Source organism: Ochotona curzoniae, unplaced genomic scaffold, assembly GCF_017591425.1.
Source record: "Ochotona curzoniae isolate NIBS_2020 unplaced genomic scaffold, NIBS_Ocur_1.0 scaffold_2453, whole genome shotgun sequence".
Classification (NCBI taxonomy): Eukaryota; Metazoa; Chordata; class Mammalia; order Lagomorpha; family Ochotonidae; genus Ochotona; species Ochotona curzoniae.
Genome location: NW_024467094.1, coordinates 535,002 through 547,262, shown reverse-complemented (window position 1 = coordinate 547,262; position 12,261 = coordinate 535,002). Strand labels below are relative to the sequence as shown.

The 12,261-nt window shown below is 63.4% G+C and overlaps 1 pseudogene; it reads right to left on the bottom strand.

Moving 5' to 3' along the window:
- Positions 1–525: 525 nt before the first annotated feature.
- On the bottom strand, positions 526–11,872 carry LOC121169938 (annotated as a pseudogene).
- Positions 11,873–12,261: the final 389 nt, after the last annotated feature.

Genomic DNA, 12,261 nt, shown 5'->3' with positions numbered 1-12,261 from the left:
GCAAGTGTGTGTCAGAGTCCAGGACAAGGGAAAACGCTGGTGGAATGCAGGAACTTGGGGCCAGGAACGGAGGGGTCGTCAGACCGGCCCTGGGCAGCTCTTGCTGCGCCTGCACACACAGGGGTTGCCTGGACAGGGCCCCCTTCTCAGGAGTCTCACAGAAAGTTCACAAATAGACGTGGGCCACAGGCCGTGGCTGAGAAATCAGTGCTTTTTAATGTCACGGTGGCTCTGGTTTTCATTTTGTAATTTCCCCCCTGGATCCATTTACGTCCTGGATAGACATGGCAGTCCCAGGAGTCTCATTCCTCTGGCTGGCACTGGAGGAGCGCCCCAGATCAGAGAAGAAATGGCCCGCTTGGCACAGCATGGTGGTCAGTCTGCCGGTTCAGAGCCCTCCGGAAGTCACCAGGAAGCCCAGGGACATGCCTGGTTTTGAGGCATAGGCGGTGCCGGGGTCCCCCTGCCCCAGGCTGTGTGCCTGTCTGCCCACTCCTGCGGGCAAGATGCAGCCTCGTGTGCCGGTTAGTAGCTGGGGGTGGTCAGCATCCTGACCAGAAGCCCCACCCCAACAGGGCTGATGCCGCCCCAAGGGTGGCCCCACGCCGGATGACCACTTGTCTCAGGGACAGGGAGCCAGCAGGTGCAGTTGCCGTGTGGGCTGCCTGTGAGTTCGGGGAGAACGCGGGACACTCGGGCCGGGAGTACTTCGTTAAGGTGATGCCGGGGTTGCTGCCCGTGGCCACTGCAGGAGCAAACGGGATGAAGCTCAGCCCACCGTGTGCACGGAGGGCAGGGGTGACGCCTGGGAACCCAGGCGACCTGTCTGGCTGCAGGTGTCTCACTGCGTGCCTGGTTGTTAGCACTCAGGCCTTGGAAGAGCAGATGGAGGAAACACCTGCCTCCTTTACCTTCCGAGTCACAGAGGGAATGTACGGGAAAGTGGCTTCAACTGGGTGTTGGCTGTACAGCCAGCGCTCCTGCTAAGGTGCCACAAGGAGCGGTCATGTTGGAGCGTGGCCTTGCAGCGTGCCCACCATGTGGGACTTCAGAAGCACCTGTTGGACAGTTATTTGGTCCCGTCTTACCGTCCCACCCCGTGGGGCAGGAGAGCCCCCAGAGTGTCAAGAGCTGGCTTCACTGTGCTGGTCAGGGACAGCCCCAGAAGGAGGGGAGGCCACGGGCACAGTGCTCCCTAATGGGCCGTGGGCTGCTACACACACGCCTGGCACTCACACCGGCCCTGGGAGGCTGGCAGGGAACCCCCGGGACCACCACTTTGTCCTGTAGACATGGAGATCCAGAGAATATGTGCCACTGCAGTTGGTGAGTCGGGCAGTCCAACCTCCCTGGGCCCGCAGCTGGAGGCCAGGATGGCCCCTGGACCTGGGGTGGCGTTTGGGAGGCCAAGCTGGAGTCAAAGGGGACACTGCTCACATCCCCCTCTCTTCCTTTAGGGGATGTGGGGCGGAAGGGGCAGGAAAGCCCCTGGTCTGAGAACATGGCCGCAGCTGGCTGCGTCTCATGCTCTTGGTGCCAGCCGACCCTCGCATGCCTGCCAAGCAGGGAGGATGTGACTGGCTCCCTGTGCTTGGCTGTTGTACTCACGGGTACCGGCAGACAGCCTGGAGCAGGTGTGTGTGTGTGTGTGTGTATTGTACTTCTGCATGTCTGTATTTCTCTGTGTGTGTATTATGTTTAAATCTGTGTGCGGGCTTGTGTGTGTGTATCTGTGTGGGTGTGCGCTGTTGTGTGTGCATCTGAGTGTGTCTGTACCTCTCCCTGTGTGCATGTGTGAGTGTGGAAGCAGCCGTGACCCCATTACCTGAAGAGACAGCTGCCCTGTCGGGCCCTGGGCCGGGGACTGCGCCCTCCGCTCCCTGCTGCTGCAGCCCCGCGTGCTTCTGCGCCTGGAGGAGAGAGAGGAGGCGTGCCTGGGCCAGCCCGCACCCTCCCGCTCTGCCCCGCTCCCGGTGCCCTCCCTGGGAGCTGCGGGGCCTGAGGCAGCAGCTGCACGTGCTTGTAGTCACACAGCAGTGTGCCCAGTGGCCAGATGACGTCATCACGGAGCAAGGGGCGTCCTGCCTGGAGCGGCCCAGGCTGCCCGGGCCTGTGGGCACGGTGAGGCCACAGCCCTGCCCAGGCCGGGGCCCACTCTCAGGGGCTCGTGTGCGCTCAGCGGAGCTTGAGCGCTTTGCTTGGCTCCCGGCATGGCATTGTGGGGTGGGGGCATGGCGTGTGTGGGGTGGGGGCTGTCTCTGGAACATGTTTGGTTTCAGGGTTTCTGCTCGTAGCTGTCGGATGTGCTGCTTGCCTGGGCAGCTACCATGACAGGAGCGGCCAGTGAGCCTGGGGGTGGAGGGTCCCTCCATGGCCCCTCCCACACATCCCCCAGACCTGACGCTGCTCAGGTTGGACCCATGGGTGTTTCTGCCCATGTGGCTGGGGGCCGCCGATCCACTCACCTCCTCCGCCGCCAGCTTCCAGTCCAGCCGGACAGTGTAGACAACAAAGGCGGCGGCTGCCAGGCAGGCACAGGTCAGCATGCCCAGCCAGAGGCCTGCGGGAGGCAAGGGACAATGGGAAGGGCCGGCAGATGGTTGGGGGATGGTCAGGGCCTGCCCGATCCTCCCTCCTCCCCCACCCCCCAGGCCTCGTACCCATGATCCTCATGCCCTGGATGAAGGCCAGCACGATGCCCAGGGGGAGGCCGACGATGTAGTACATGACGGCGTTCACGATGGCCCCGAAGGCCTGCCTCCCCGTGCCCCGCAGGATCCCGCCGGCCACGCACTGCGGGCAGGGAGGGGGACGTGGCCCTGAGTGGTGCACAGCCCTGCCTCACCCCACCGCCAGACCAGCAGGGCCATCCCGCCTCCCGGTCCCCCCTTCTTTCCCAGAAGAAGCTGCAGGGGTGGTTGGGGTCTCAGTCACTTGCCCTGAGACCCCTGCACACACGTGGCTGTACTTGGAGCCCAGTCCTGCACCTGGAGGCTCCCTCGGCTCCCAGCACTGCCCGGCTCCAGGGTGAGATCTCTGGGAAGCCAGGCTGACTGTGCGCTGGAGACGGGCGGCTGGAACACACTCAGCACCCTCCAACAAGCTCAGATGTGCCAGTTTCCTGTTCTTGAGGTTGGAAGTTGGCAGTGGGTCCTACCATCCCAACACCAAGGCCTGGCTCCTCTGGACACTCTGGGGGTGTGTCTGCTTTTTGGGGCTCCTAGAAGCTGCATCTCTCCAGCCACGGGTCCAACCTGAGGCCCCCGACTCTGGCCCTCTGGCTCCCTGTCGGAAGGATGCTCCTCCCCGACCTTGGGGTCCTCAGTTCAGCCACCTCTGCGGGCTCCCGTGTGCACAGCTCCGAGGACAGAGATGCGGACATCTCGGGCCCACTATCCTGCCGACCACCTGCGGCCAGCTACCGTGTGGTCCGTGGAGAAGATGTCTGTATTTCATCTGAAAGGCAGCCTGACAGCGTAAGGGGTGGACAGATGACAGAGCTCTTCCATTGATGGGTTCACTCCCCTAGTGTCTGCAGCAGCTAGGACTGGTTCAGCCCACGACACCACGGCACTGGCCCCACACGCAGAGCCCTCACAACTCTGTGATACGAAGGGGTTGGGCAAGTCTGTCTCCAAAAGTTGGAGTTCTGACGGCCAGTCGTCTACATTTGTTTGGAAATCAGGCCTTTTGGGATGGACCAGGCGAGAGGCCTGGGGGTTGGCCCTGGTCTGGCCTGGCTGGGGTCCTGCTACAGAGGGGAGCTGGACACACAGGCAGACACCACTCGGGGGCGGAGGAGGCCAGGGACAGGATAGACATGCCCAGGCCAGTGGACACTGTGGCTTCCAGAAGGTGGGCAGTGGGCCCAGGACACAGCCATCCCTGATGTGTGCCAGGGTCACTGGGGGCCTGATGACGCCTAGGGCACGAGGCCTGAGCTCCAGGGGCTGACAGTGACCCTGACTTATGCCACCCAGATTTGGATCCTTCGCCATGGCGGCCCCAGCTGTCTGAGAAGACATTCCTGGGCCAAAGACCTGAAGGGACATTTCACCGAGGAGGAGGTCTAAGTGGCTCGTATCACTGTGTACAGTGAAGCCATGCTGGTCACCACGACAAGGAGAGATGACCCAGCAAGTTGGCTTGGGGACATCGGCCACCAGGGTCCAGGAACACGGTGACAGGTGAGAGAACCTGGATGTGGAAGCCTACAGCTTGTCGGATGACGATGACGTGAAACACAGAAGAATCCCAGACTCTGCAGCCTGGATTGGCCGGTGATCAACTGATTAAAGGAATTGCATTGTGCCCTTACAGACACACGGACGTGAGGGAGCATGGATTCTAAATAAAGGTGCAACATGACAACGTGAGGATAAAGTCAACAGAAAATACACGCTGAGCCTAAAGCAGAGGAGCTGAGGACCGCGGGCGGGATGCCCACGCACGCCATCAGGCCCCGCCTCACAGCAGAGCCCCGGCCAGGAGAGGCAGGCCCTGCTCCTACTTTGTCCCTCACTTTGTAGAAGGCAGCAGCGATGGCTCACCCATCGGAGCCCCTGCCACCCACGTGGGAGAGCCAGACGGGGTCCCGGCCCCGGCTTCCAACGGGCCCACGGCCCAGCTGTTCTAGCTTGGGGGTGTGAGCCGGCGGGGGGTCCCTGCGCTGGAGGAACGGGGTGATGCTGGAGATTTTGCTGCACGTTTCTGCCCTCCCATTGTCTGTCCACCTGCCTTGACCGCCTTGAAGAGTGCACAACTCGCCCAGCCAGCACCCCAAGTGCTCCCTGTGTGGTCAGCCCGTGTTGCCCCATGGCGCTTGAGGAAGGCTGTGGCAGGGATCATGTCCTGGGGGGCAGAGGGGGTGAAGGGTCGGGCTTCCAATCGGGGGGGCACTCACACAGATGGCCTCAATGATGTGGAAGATGACGTAGATCGGCAAGACCTGGTTCACCAGGGCGATGACCTCTCTGCAGGGGAGACGGGCAGGTCGGCCAGCTGCGCAGGAGACAGCTGTGTCCTTGGAGACCCTCCTCCGGCCCCTTCCCACACTCCCACCCACCGTCCTTGGACGAGGGGGAGTCACCCCACACGGGTGCAACCGGCACTCTGAGCCACCTGCACCTGTGAGTCCCCGACGGTTTGTGTGCCCTGGGCTTCAGTTGGCATCTTGTCACGGGCAAGCCGGGCGAAGGCCACAGCCCGAGTGCTGAGCGGACAAGCCGAAGTTTGGCTTCCTCCCGGAGAGGCCAAAGTTGGGGCAGTTCCCCGGAGCCAGGTGTGTGCTAAGTGCCTGCACCCTGAAACTTCCCCTCCTCCAACACCCAGAACCACTCTGACATTTCCCGGAAGTCAAGAAAGGAAACTGATTACCTACTCATCATTGGTAAAAATGTACCCCAGCTCATCTTTCAGGATGCCCAACAGGGTGCCCACCACCAGGGCTATGCCAACTGGAAAAGACAAAGGAACAGCATGGACGGGCCAGCCCGAAGCCATGACCCAGCTTGGGTCAGCACAGTGCTATTCCTGCACCATCCGGCCGCTGCCTGACACCCCAGCCTGCTGTGCCGAGAGCCCAGAGCTCCTGCCTTGCAGTCCTTCACCTGGAGCAATGCCCCTGTGCCAGCCCAGAGGGGCCACCACAGTTCTCCAAGTGGGTGTCCTGGGCCAGCACCTGAAACTGCTTAGGAATGCACACTCCCAGGCCCCCCTCCACCCCATCTCCTGCCTGCTGCCGCAGTTCACCAGCAGCCTGTGGGTGTGGGGATCCTCCCCAGCCCTCCCTCCTATGTGTGTGGGGTGGGGTCTTAGCCTGCCCCAGGACCGCTGCTGCTCTCCACAGCAGGGCCCTCCTGCACCTGCTGGCCTCAGGGAGCCAGGCCGCGACTGGGGGGATGCAGCAGAGGTGTGGAGAGAAGATGCCCAGCCCCACGCTGGGAAAGGCCCTGGAGGAGTCACACTTTTAGCTGTGTTAGGCTGAGTCTGGCATCAGGGGAGGGAGGGGTGAGCTGGGAGAGGTGTACAGCTGAGATGTTCTAACTCGGGGAGAGGCTGCTGTTCACAAAGAGAAGCAGCCCAGCCTGCCCAGGGGCCAGCCTGCCTCCCTCATCAGGCCCAGGGCCCTCCTTTGTTCCAGGCCCGCGGCTCCAGCGTGCATGGCCAGAAGAGCGCCCACGCACCTGTGCAGAGCACGCCGCAGAGGGCAGAGCGCCGGGCCTGCATGGTGTCCGCGGCTCCCAGTGCCGTCCCCACGCGGACACAGATGGCCATGCTCAGCCCCATGGGAATCTGGGATGGGGGAGAAGGCGCTGTTAGTCCCAGTGGGCGCTGGAGGAGGGGCTGGGACCCTAAGCCAGGGTGAGGCCAGGCTGGAAGGGCAGGAGCTCTCCAGCCTGGGCCAGGCAGGAGGAGAGCTGGAAGACGGGGTGGTCCCCGGGGGCAGTGGAGGGCCTCCTGGTGGCTGTGATGGCTGGCACAGGCTGGGGCTGTCCCACGGGCCAACTGATGCCCGTCATGTGCCCGTCAGTGGCAACATGACCGGCGGGCGCACAGTGGAATCAGCCGAGGCAGCACAGGGCTTTTGAAGAGAGGAATGTGGTATTTTTGAGCATGTAGATTAATGTTAAAAAAAGAAAACCCTAGCGAAAGTGTCACCCTCAGGGGACGTGGGCCTGTGGGCCCCAGGTGGAGTGGGAAACTGCCCCCCTGGAATCTCACCATGTAGGTCACCGTGGCCACCTCGTAGATGACAGCCTGGGCAGAGAGGTCCACTACACCGAGTAGGCCTGGGGCGGGGGTGGGGAAGGGCCAGCATGAGGCAGGGCCCATAGGTGGGTGCCACCTTGCCCCACCCACGGATTGCTCCATGCTGGGCCCATCCCTCCAGCAGGGCCCACTCCATGCTGGCCATGGCTGAGATCAGCACCAAAGGCCCAGAGGCCAGACCCCTGGGCAAGGCCCTGCCTGGGGACGTCCAGCAGCCTGGCAGGTGCGCAGGGGAGTGGACGTGAACCCCTCCCCCTGGGGCGTGGCTTTCTGAGTAGGACACAAGGCCCCACATGCTGCTCTGCCATGCGTGGCCCTCCGCACGTACCCATGAGGAAGCTGCCGATCTCATAGGCCCACATTCCACGCACATCATGAGCAAGCTGGGCACCCCCAGCGAGAGGAAGGGGCCCCAGTCCTGCAGGCACTGACTGGACCAGCCTAGAACACAGCAACCGCACCCCCAGGGTGTTGGCAGGTGCTGGGGCAGGTCCAGGCAGAAGCAGCAAAGGATCGCCAGGGCACACCTGCTAGCTCCTGCTCCCCTAGACGCCCCGGACAACTGCCACCTCCCGCCCCAGGCCGCCTGCACTGCCCCACCCCCAAGAGGCATCAGAGGCGCCTGGCAGGAAGCGTGGCAGGACACAGCACAGCTGGAGGGGCCAGCAGGGACAAGGAGGCCCGAGGTCGGGCTGCGCTCCGCACCTCCCCATGTCTCCAGGTGCAGCTTCTTCAACAGGATGTGGAAGAGGAGGAAGGTGGCCTGCACGAACTGCGACACAGTGTTGGCATAGGCGGCGCCCCTGGCAGAGGAGGCAGGCGGGGCTGGGCTCCCGCATCCTGCATCCCGGAATCCGCAGCCCCACCCCTGCAGCTGCACCTGGGCAGGTGTCCTGGGAGCCTCTGCCCAGGCCCTCCCTCCCTCTCTCCACCCCTCCCTCCACTCCTGCATCTCACCCTCTCAGGGCAGGCAGGGCTGGGACTCCATCCTGCCCCCACACCCTGTGCCTGCCCCCGGCCCCCTGCCCCCGCTCACCTGACCCCCAGACCCAGCACGGAAACCAGCACATAGTTGGTGACGCCATTGACGCAGTTGCCCACCACACCGCTGAGGACTTGGGGCCACACGATTCCCTGAAACAGGCCATGCTTGGTCCCCTGGGGGCGTGAGTGGGACTGGCCCAAGGGCTGCGACTCTCCCAGGCCTCTCCCTGGCGGTTGGAGGAGGAGGCTGCGAGGGGCAGCTTGACCAACCACAAGCCCAGGGTTGTAGGGGCAGGTTGGAAGTGACCGTTTACAGAGCTGGGTCACAGACAGCGGGGGAGAAAGGGGTAAAGCCCCTGGCACTTCAACCCTTCCCGACACCCTGGGGAGGATAGGACAGGGGCTGCCCCCTACAGCGGGGGTTCTGTACCTGGTTTTGCAAATACTTCGCCAGCAGATTGTAAAGAAAAATCACCTGTAAGCAAGCAAAATGAAACAGAGTCAATGGCCTCCCCCACCCCTACCCCCTCCCCCTTCCACGGATTCCTTCCCAGGAGGTAGAGCCCTCCCCCATCCCTACCCCCATCCCCTACCACGGATTCCTTCCCAGGAGGTAGAGCCCTCCCCCACCCCTACCCCCATCCCCTACCACGGATTCCTTCCCAGGAGGTAGAGCCCTCCCCCATCTCTACCCCCTCCCCTACCACGGATTCCTTCCCAGGAGGTAGAGCCCTCCCCCACCCCTACCCCCTCCCCCTTCCACGGATTCCTTCCCAGGAGGTAGAGCCCTCCCCCACCTCTACCCCCTCCCCCTTCCACGGATTCCTTCCCAGGAGGTAGAGGCCCTCCCCCCACCCCTACCCCCTCCCCCTTCCACGGATTCCTTCCCAGGAGGTAGAGCCCTCCCCCACCCCTACCCCCATTCCCTACCACGGATTCCTTCCCAGGAGGTAGAGCCCTCCCCCACCTCTACCCCCATCCCCTACCACGGATTCCTTCCCAGGAGGTAGAGCCCCCGAGTTCCTGCAGGCCCAGGAGCCCGGCAAGGGGGCCCTGAGGCCACCTGAGTGTGTGCTGGCTTTGCCCGGGTGGGCCCCTGCTCAGTCACAGGGGCGCTTGAGCAGGTGCAGAGGCCCTGGGAGAGGCTCTCGCCTGCCAGTGTGTGTGGGTGCAAGGGGGCAGGGCGCTCACAGGCCCCTCTGGCCACCGTCCCAGGGGCCCTCGGTCAGCACAGGAGCTGGACCCAGGCCTGCTCCCACAGCCTGCCCACCCTGCCCTTCCTCTTCTTTGCAGTACAGGACCGGGGGCTGGGAGAGGGGAGGGAGAGAATGAATGGAGCCAGAGCAGGACTGTGCGTGACCCTGCCTCTGCCTCTTGGGAGCTGTCCTCACTGAGCTGGGACCGCGCGCGCGCGCGCGCGCGCGCGCGTGTGTGTGTGTGTGTGTGTGTGTGTGTGTGTGTGTGTGTGTTTACTCACTACCAAACACAGCTGTCCCTGCGACTCGCCCGAGGGTTGGTTCCAGGACCCTCCTTGACACCCAAATCTGTCACTGCTTGGGCCCCTAACAAAACGGTGCAGTGTTTACCTGGAGCCTGCTTGCGCCCCCACACGCATAACATTAAAGGGGAGAAGCAGGTGATAAAGAAGGTGCACACGTTTAAAACACAAGCCTACGTCATGAAAAGTTCAATGAAAATGTATATGATGAAAAATTATGCACATAACTCAAGGGGTTTATGTCCCCACATTTTGCTGGCGCCTCCTTCCCCCCTCACACCTTGCAGAGCCCTCCCACGCACGGACACACACGCCCACGCGCGGACACACTCCTGGGAAGCAGTCGCATCCCACGCTCTCCCCACGTGGGGAGCGGCTAAGCGATGCTGAAACTTTCTGTCCTGCGCTTTCCGAATATTCAGTAATATCCATCTTCCACAGTCACAGTTCGCACAGCGACTGGATGCACGTCTCCCCTTCGCTCCCTCACGCCCTCTCGCGTGCCCGCCTCAGCAGATGGGGGTGGCTGGGGGAGGCGCGACACCGCAAAAAGTCGGTGACTTGGGGTGCGGCGGGGGCGGCGGTGGGGGCGCGGGCGCGGGCCGCGCAGCACCTACCGGGAGTCCCGGGATGAAGATCAGCACGTACTCCTGGGTTAACCTGCAGGAGAGGACGGGGCTGAGCCGGGAAGGCGGCGCCCGGGGGACCACCTTCCCTTGAATCCCGAGCCCACGTGGCTTGCAAAAGAAAAACCCCAAACGTTATAGATCACTAAGGAACGGCCACAGCAAGCGCACGCCACGTCAAGCGAACAAGGCGGCGCCGTGAGAGGCCAGCTCAGCCCAAGGACTTCGCGTCCCGCCGCGGAAACTGGGGCAGTCTTCTTTCTCCTTTGCGTCTGTGTGGAGCCATGCAAGCCCTGGCTCGGATCATTGGGCTCCTGCACCACGCGAGACCTGGACTGAGTCCCGGGCTCCTGGCTTCCGTCCTGGCCATTGCAGACATTTGGGGAAGTGAAGGAGGTGATGAGAACTCGACGCTGTCTGTCTGTCCTCTCAAGGAACACATTTTTAGGCCTTGCAAACTGAAGCACCTGTGAGGCGTGTCTGCCCCTGCTGGTCTCATGCGGAGTAGCGGGCTCTGAGAGTGAACCTCCCGAGGAAACTCTAAGAACCATGAAGAGGTGTTGGGGGCTGGGGACCACTAGTGGTGCAGAGAGACCCAGGGCCCGGGGACGGGGGACAGTTTCCCAGAACCTCCCCGAGTCCTCGGCTGGCCGGCCGGCGGGAGCCACGCGGCAGGTACCTGGACACAGCCGGGTCCTGCCTGAAGAGCAGCAGGAGGGGCTGCGTGTTGAGGAAGAGGGCCCAGCAGGGCAGGCAGCAGAGCAGCAGGATGAGGGTGGCCCGCTGCAGGACGACGCCCACGTGCTTCTTGTTGGGGCTGCCGAAGCTCTGCAAAACGCAGCCTCCTGCCGTCCCCACGCTGGGTGACACGGCACCGCCTCCAGGCAGCCCCCTTTCCCCCGGGGCAGTGAGAGTTCAGGACCCAGACCCTGCCAAAGGCCACTTCCCTGCTGGCACCCAGCCACCTACCTGGGACATCAAGGTGTCACAGGCCGAGGACAAGCCGAATCCTACGGAGACTCCACAGACGTTGACAAACTGGAGCCACACACATGGGATGGGAAAGCACCAGGGCTTGTGTTGTGAGGGGGACCCTGAGTGGGGACCCTGAGGAGGGCTGGGGCTCTGGGGAGGCTGCCTAGCAGGGAGATGGTGGCCTGAGGCCCTGTCCCTCGGCCTGGCTCTGTCCCCATGACCGTGAGCGCTGTGCCTGGACGCCCCCGCCCCCACCCGTCTGCAGCGTTAGGTTCCAGGCATCTGACCCCACATCTGTGTCATCCTGGCCCCTCACTGGCCAGCCAGCAGCCTGGGAACCTGGCAGGGAGTCCCCAGGAATGGCGCCAGCACGGTACTCACTGCCACACCCAGGGTCACAGATGCCAGCTCCACTTTGCCCAGGTGCCCGCAGAACACAGTGCCCACGATGTAGGTCATGAAGTTAAGCACCTGGAACAAGAACTGGAAGATGGCGGCCAAGGTCAGGCCAGGGCCAAGGTCCCCTGCCGCTGCCTGCTGCACCGCAGCGTGCAGGCCTGGTCACTCTAGCTTCCCAGCCTTGCTGGACTCTTAGCCCAGCCCCCATGGGCCTTCGTCCCACAGGCTCACCCAAGCCACTGGGCAGACACCCCCTGCCCAGGCCTGGGAGCCTGACTTGGGCATCAGTGGGCCCCGCTCCCCTGCCGCCTCAGTCCAGCCTAAGGCTTCCAAAGGGGACACACAGCTGTCCCCTTTGGGTCTGAGGCTGCCCATGGCGATGCGTGGTCAGGCCCCACAACCCCCCAGAGAAGTAGCATTTTTGGGGGAGGCTGTTGCGTGCAGCCCCAGCCTCTCCCCACCCCATGCTGCCCGGGCCCCACCCCACTCCTCCTACCAGGGGTCCGGAAAGAACAAAGAGTGTCCGCGCCTCGTCCCAAAAGCCCCTGGGGAGCAGCCTGCGTAGGCCATGCCAGCGTTGCCCTTGGTCTGGGCAGAGCGCATCCTGCCGGCTGTCCATTCCCAGCCGAGCCCCTGCCGCCTTGCCCACCCCTGCGCTCTCCCGCTGGCTCTGTGTGGCCAGCTGCCTGCTGCTTGGTGAACCCGTGTGCCCTGCAGCTGGTTAATGAGTAAGGGCCAGAGGAGGGCGGCTGTGCAACCTGCAGGAGGTCCCTTCTTCCCAGGCCAGCTGGACAGCCCCCACCTGCCTGGGGATGCTTGGTGCCCGACTGTCTCCTGGCGTGGCAGGGTAGCGGGCAGATGGCCTGTGTGTCCTGCTCATCACGACTCCCATTTCTCAGAGCCGCGGGCAGCTTGTGGGAGGTCCAGGGCCCATTGTGCCCTGGGAGACTGCGTCACGGCGAACCCTCAGGCTCCTCTCCCTCTGGGTAACCTGTGCTCCGGGTGTTT